A 7,948-nucleotide genomic window follows, 5' to 3' on the forward strand; every position below is an offset into this window, starting at 1 on the left:
CATGGTGTCGACCGTCCGTTCCATTGTTTTGAGTAAGAATGAAGTTAAACTTATCGGACGATAAGATTTTGGTATTGCATAACTTGACTTGCCGGGCTTGGGAATGAATACTACCCTTGCCTCTTGCCAGGCCAATGGAGTATACGCAAAGTTTAAGCAAGCATTGAAAATCTCGACCAGATTGGACGAAATATAGTCCACTTCCCTTTGAAGTAAGGCTGGGAAAATCTGGTCTGGTCCCGCTGCTTTGTATGGTGAGAAGCTCATTATTGCTTCTTTAATCATCAAGTTGTTGATTTTTGGTGCTTCTTCTGATGCATAAGCTATCTCCATCGTTGACACTGTATGTGCCGTAGTACTCGACGGGAAGTGCGTTCTCATCAGAAGGCTTAGAGTTTCCTCGGCTGTTTCCATCTTTTTACCCGTCTCATCAACCAGAAGCTCGGGTTGTGAGTGAGTTTTAGATAGAAACTTTTTAATTTTAGAGACGTCATTCACGCTATCTACCTGTTCACAAAAAAGCTTCCAGGAGTTCCGTTTGGCGTTTCTTGTCATTTTGTTGTATTCTTTTAGTTTTGTTTGGTAGTTGTCCCAGAATACAGCTGTTTTTTACGTTTTGCCCTATTGTAAAGTCTTCGGACCTCTTTGCCTTTGTTACGAATTTCCCCTGTCATCCAGGGTTTTTCGTAGGCAGATTTCCTCTCTCGAAGTGGACAACTTTCTTCGAAAGACCTTACTAGAGCCTCTGTTAGTTTATTGACATTCCTATCAATATCTTCTTTGCTTAGGCAAACCTCAACTTCTTGCCCTAGTCTATCTTTAACTTGTTTTCCGAATTTAGCCCAATTAGTTTTGGATTTATTTCGGAAAGTTATCGGATTCGGCGGTGGCCTTGATATTTTAAACCTAATATACCTATGGTCAGAGAAGGAGTGTTCCTTTGAAACTCTCCACTCATGTACCTCGTTTATTAGATTTTCTGAACATATTGTTACATCTAATACTTCCTCCCTAACTCTGTTAACAAAGGTTGGTGTATTTCCTATGTTAAGGGTTATCAGGTCGTTAGTATTCAAAAATTCTAAAAGGGCTTGACCCCTCTTGTTAGTATTAGTACTACCCCACGAAATGTGGTGAGAGTTAGCATCGCTACCTACTAGTACTTCGTTACCTGTTTGTTTGATTTTCCTCACCAGTTGCTGTAACTCCGACGAAGGTGGTAATGTCGGCGAGTCGAACGGCAGGTAGATTGATGCGAGGTATATATTACCATTCCCTTGCTTCAACACTGTGGCGTCCGAGGTTGACAACTCTGGGGAGAAAAGAAAGCATAAGTTTTTATGGCATATAATACAGGTCCTCGGTCGGTTTCCTGTATTAGCGTAAAAGAGTTGGTAATTAATGTGGTTTAGTCCGGAAACCTTGTTCTTTACGGTCCAAGGTTCCTGGATTAACCCGATGTGTATTTTACCTTTGTTTATTTTATCCATCAGGGCTTGAGTTGCCGTTTCGCTCCGATGGAGGTTTATCTGGATGACCTCAATCATGAGTCATCCAGTAAGCGTGCTTCTTGGGAGTCGCTGATGGCTTCGACCCCCTCTTCGGAATTGCTCGGTGGTTTGTCCTCCTTGCTGGTTTGGTGGGCATCCTCTTCTTCTTCCCCGACTCGTGCCCTTCCAACTTTAAAGGTGACTGCATTACAGATGTAGTACGCCTTACCCTTTGTCTTTGTAAGACTGGAGAGTGAGAGGTCGTCAATTCCAACCACAAGGAGAGTGCCATCCTCTTTCTCCTCCCTGTGGAAGACTTCCCACCTCTTCACTTCCAAGGTCTCATTTTGCTTGCCAAAGACCTCGAGCATGCGTTCTGTCTCGAACTTGCAGCCATACCCTTTGACGTAAACCGTCGCTTTAGTCAGATGAGGTATCTCGTCCTTCCTCACCAGCTTCAATTTTCCGTCTTCCCAAGGAGTTGTCACACTGTTGATGACTTCCTCGAGAGCGGCCGGGTTCGCGTGCGGTCCCAAGTGGTATACTAAGAGGTCCCCTTTGAGCTCGCTGCTGACTATTTTTATTGGCCCACTCTTTAGAATGTGTTCCAGTATTTTATCGCTGACCATATTTTCGATGGCCTGCTGGTGTTCTTTAGGTAATCTGCCGGACCCTCTACTGGTATCGATCACTGCATAGCACCTCTCGTCCCTGTAGTTCTTCCTGGCCACCTTGGCGTAAGTAGATGGCGGCTCCGAGCCAGTCTCTGCGCCCATCTTCCTCTTCTGGAAGGCCCTGGGCTTCTTATCAGAGCCCTTGGTACTTCCAGAGGATTCCGCGGTCGCGCTCACCTTCTTCGTGCCCGAGCACTCCTTTTCGCCCTCCGTCGAAGGGTTCTTTGGGCAGTCTCCTTCGCGTGGGTTTTGAGAGGAATTGCTTGGGGCATTTGATGGTGGGAAGCTCATTTTCTTCTTACTTGGTTTGGCGGTATTTTCTTCCTCTGGAGATCTAATCCTCTTCGCCGCTTCCGAGGAAGTGGAGGGATTGTTGATCTCTTTTGGTGCGGCCCGCTGTTTTTTGTTTAGCTGTGCCTGGATCCTCTGGTACCTACGTCTCTGGGCTCCAGTCCACCGAACTTTTTTCTCCGTTGTAAGTTTAGATATGCTTTCGCTTACCTCTTCTACCATCTTGTGGACCTCCTCGTTAACGGGCTTCTCCACAACGGTGGTGTTGATTTTGCAACTGCTGTCTGATTCGGAGTCAGGGTCGCTCCCATCCTCGGATGGCTGGGTCCAGATTAAACTCTCCCTTCGCTTCCCTTTCTCCTCATCTTTTTTACCTTTCGGTTGCGTGCTTGTAGCAGTACCGTCGACCACAGATGCCAAGGCACCCACATCTGTGGGAGATGTTTGCTCACGATCGCTTGATGACGACGAGGTGTGACTCGCAGGCAGATCACTATTCCCCGCCGGTACTGGGTTATTTAGGCCCTGCACCGTAACTTTTATTCCTTCTTTGTCCTCCATGTTTGTTTTTTGTTTTAGGGGAACACCCCCGTAGTCAGTTTTTTGTCCGCGGGAACCTCAGAGGTTCCAGAGGTAGGTGGTCGTGCCACTCCACCCTAGACGGGTCATGTCACAAGTGATTTCCCTCGTAAATGATAGAGTAGCCCGACCATCCACCTCCCCCTATCCGCCGGTGGGGACGCGCCCGGTAGGAGAACTGACAAACACCCTCGGGTGACAAACTATTAGAAATATGATTTTTTAAAATTAGTCTTAAGACCAACGTTGGAAATAAAGCACATTAAAAATTAAAACCGTGTTTTTCTAATTCCAATTTAACTCGCGTTCACCCATAAGAACGTTAAAAACTTGGGTTTGGGCGTCGGGTTAGTAACCCTCCCCTAGAAAAAACATCCTACTATGAAAAAACGAAAGAAAAGAAAAACAAACCCCTCTAAAGTTGACGAACCCCGCAAAAGTTTTAAGGACCATGCTCTGCGAATCTGCACCTGGAATGTTCTCACTCTTTATAGAGAAGGTGCAGTCTTCGCATTGGCAGACGTACTTGAAAAGTACAAGGCCGATATTACTGCCATACAGGAAATACGATGGATTGGGAAAGGCGTCACAACAACACCTAAAGGTGACGCACTGTATTATAGCTGCCATGATGCTGGATACCAAGAAGTTTGAAAAATGCTCGTTCCATATCCTGAGCACACTATCTGTATCAGTTACCAAATTACCTTGCTGGTCTCTACAGGAGGATGTGCCCGTACCAAAGCCATCAGTTTGATGTTTCACTCTTTCGTAGAATTTTCGGACTTCATTCTGTCTCCTGTACATCTCGATTTTTTCACACTCCCGCTTTTCCATTTCTCTCTTTTTCTTTCGGAAAAGCCGTTTCTCTTCTCTCCTTTTCTCCCGATATCTCTCTCTCGCGCTACGCGTTGCTGCTGATTGTAAAGTAGTCCTATATGCCGCATTTTTCTCTTCGGTAGCAGCACGACACTCCTGATCATACCATGGATTCCTTGGTGGAGGTCTCTGGTATCCAAGTATGGATTTTGCGGCTCTTTGCATGGAGTGGGCAATGCTTTGCCATTGCTCTGATATCTTATCGGGATGAGGAGTGCTTGCTACGTTTAAGCGGGTGCGTACCTTTGCTGCAACAAGGTAGTGGTCCGAATCAATGTTTGCGCCTCGGAACGATCGTACATCCAACACGCTCGATGAATGTCGTCCATCTATCACAACATGATCAATTTGATTACTTGTTCTTTGATCTGGAGACAGCCAGGTGCCCTCATGAATATCGAGATGATTAAATCTGGTACTGCTAACTACCATGTTTTTTTGCAGCTGCAAAGTCTATCAGCCTCATACCATTGTCAGATGTTTCACTGTGGAGGCTGAATTTCCCCACTGTTGGGCCAAAGATATTCTCCTTTCCAATTTTGGCATTAAAATCGCCTAGAATGATTTTAATGCCATGGGCAGGGCAACGGTCATATGTTTCTTCTAAGCGCTCGTAAAATTTATCTTTGGTCTGTTCGTCCTTTTCTTCAGTTGATGTTGAAGAATTTAGCTTTTATTTGAATTGCAGCAAGTCTTTCATTCACTGGAGTGAAGCTGGATACAAGATGTTTTAGTCTTCGACTAACTACAAATCTGTAACCAAACTCATGCTTTACGTCATGGCAGCTATAATAGAGTGCGTCACCTTTAGGTGTTGTTGTGACGCATTTCCCAATCCATCGTATTACCTGTATGGCAGTAATATCGGCCTTGTACTTTTCAAGTACGTCTGCCAATGCGAAGACTGCACCTTGCACATTCCAGGTGCAGATTCGCTGATCATGGTCCTTAAAACTTTTGCGGGATTCGTCAACTTTAGAGGGGTTTGTTTTTCTTTTCTTTCGTTTTTTCATAGTAGGCTGTTTTTTCTAGCGGAGGGTTACTAACCCGACGCCCAAACCCAAGTTTTTAACGTTCTTATGGGGGAACGCGCAGCACATGTTAGCTCACTACCTTTAACGAGTGCTAAAGGCAGTTCCACAGGTGACACCACGGGGAGGTCAGTGTCCACTTGAGATTAAAGAGGGACCAAGATAAATCCTGGGCTTTGCCATGTTAAAACCGGTCAGTAGTGCGATTCTCTAACTCATTTTTTGAGTTACCGACAAATGTCGGTAAAATTAAAATGCTTATAATTTCGGTAGTTAACGATATTATTCGGTATGTTAGCGACGAATAAAACGTAGTCGTTAAGTTCTACCGATAGCAACAGTGTTGTCAACTTTTATTTGAACTTTTCATTCATAATTTTGCGTTTTAATTTTACCGATTTTTGTCGGTAACTCAAAAAATGAGTTTGAGAATCGCACTACAGGACCGTTGCTTGGTATCTTCCATCCCCTACTTCACCCAACCTAGTAAGGAGTAATATAAGTAGTTGTTTTTGTTTACATTACTTTGTAATGGGTTACATAATGACTAACGGATCCGAATTTTTACTGGGATGAAATGCTCCTTCTAGATTCTCAGAACGTTATCTGTATAAGTTAACAGGTTATTTCTGCAGAAGAATGTGCACATTCAGTCTTGAATTTACACTCTTTTAAATTTTTCGGACTTCAATCCGACTCCTGAACATATCGAGTATCTTACGCTCACGGTTTTCCTGCTTTTTCTTCTTCCTTGGGAAATTGCGTTTCCCCTCTCTCCTCTTCACCCGATATTTTTCCATGGCGCCTTGCTTTGATACTGACTACTGGGTTGCTCTGTATGTCGTGTTCTTCTTTTACGATCGTACCATGCATTTTTAGGTGGTGACTTTTGGTACCAAAGTATAGATTTTCCGGTAGTTTGAACAGAGTGGGATATTCTTTACCACTGCGCCCCCACATTATTATTATGACAAATATGGAGAAAAATACAGATAGACAGAAATTATAGGATATGAAAACTTATATAGATAAAACAATTTGATTCAAATTTCTTCAAATTAAAATCTTTACTATCAATTCCCATCAATAAATTGTCATCCTGAAGCACTTGATTTATGCATTTCTGGCCACAGCCGCGACACTTTGCGGTTTAGGGTACCAAAAGTTCGGCACGGTCGTATTTACTTGTTGTAAATCAAATACTTAGTACACAATATGATACACAACATATTCAAACTTCAATTAAGTTAAAAGGTTCGTGGCTTTTTAGAACGAGGTGTTGTTTCCTTGAATCCTTCGCTCAATTGTATTTATTCAAATGCCACAGATGATGATTTAAATGCTTCCATAATGTAAAGGTACTCGTGCGGAAATGTTGCAGGATGACACCTCCTACGCATTGCCTTGCACTTGTTAACTACCATGAATGAGGGCATCACTTAACTAGGAACCTATTTGACGGATGCTGAAAGCATTGAGACACTGCTAATATCACATGTCACATACAAATATAAGAGGTAGGTATGGTAAGTATGCATGCACAATTTTAGGTGGTTCGAAAAATGGTATAAAACGAATATGAAAATGTTTTAAAGAAATGTAATGAAGGTGGTACTTTCTGTTCAACATTTTTCTATTCTATGTTATTATATTCTCCAATTCCCTAAACCATCTACCTAAACAAAATTCTTAAGTGATTGGAATAGAAAAAGCTTAACCATTCTCTCAAAACCCTACAGGGCATTACCTTCGTTATTAAAATGATGAAATGACCACCTATTTACTTATCACCTGACATAAAAGCAAAGGCATTCTCGGCCATTCATTGACAAGACAATGTGGCGAGGTAATGCAACAATGAAATCGTCCTCTTCTTTTCGCGGTAACAACTGTGCGTTCGTTTGAGTCTCTTGTCTAAAGTAAAACAGGCGAAAAAACACTTTGACCGAATTGACAACAGACAATAAGACTACAATATTCTCATCCACGTCAACATTTACGTCATTTGCGTCATCAGACGAGATACATATTTCGCCTACATGCCATTCACGTCATGGCACAGCATTCCATTTCTTATTTGATTTTTTGCTTGTTTTCAAGACCATTTCTGACTTGGCTTTTGTTGTATGTATGTCTTTTCGCTGCTCTTTTTTTCATTTTACTCATGTTAATCCTCCCAGTGCAGGATTGTTAACTTCCTGCGAAAAAATTGCCAAAGGCCTGCTAAATGAAAAAATAACCACTTTGGTAAAATTTTCTTTTTATAGCAACATTGTCCTTTTTTTCTACCCTACCCCGAGAAAATTCGATACGATTCTTGTTTTGCTAGGCTGCAGCAATATTCACAACAATGCAACCAACATCAGCTTTTTACTGGAAGAAAAAGGTCGCTTGCAATGAATAACAGATGAGTGTGAATTCTTCACTTTTGCAATTATTTTACAAGACAAATTCTCTTTTGGGTTATTTTTTCATCAGAATTCTTTTTGTTCATGTCCGAATACTTTTGGTTTCTTTTATTGTGGCTTATTAAGATTGTTGTATAAAATGGAATGGATTTCATGGGAAATAAGAATTATTTTGATGAAGTACTTAATGGATATTCGAATAAAAGTGCATCGGTTTAAAAATAAAAATATCGGAATAAGTTTGTAGTCATATACATAAGTATTATGCCGGGGCGATTTAAAAACCTTAATGAGCCCTTCGCGATTCTGTTTCCTGGGATTGAACTGAGCAAAAAAGTCTACTGGACCATATGTCTACGATGAAAATCGAGCCTCCCGATTTTGACTTTAAGTTTTTTTATCTACGTTTTTTTACATCTTCGCATATAACAGCTAAACCATTGAGATTTTCGAGCCAACGCAAAGACAAAAATTGTAGCCAAGACAGTAATTAAGAAGTCTCTAATACATCGCAGAAGCATTGGAACGCCTTTTCAGGCAGTAAATGACACTGTGCTACAAAAGTTGGCCAGAAAAATATTCAAGTTCAATATTTA

Source organism: Musca autumnalis, unplaced genomic scaffold, assembly GCF_047663935.1.
Source record: "Musca autumnalis isolate F117 unplaced genomic scaffold, ASM4766393v1 scaffold_1, whole genome shotgun sequence".
Lineage (NCBI taxonomy): Eukaryota > Metazoa > Arthropoda > Insecta > Diptera > Muscidae > Musca > Musca autumnalis.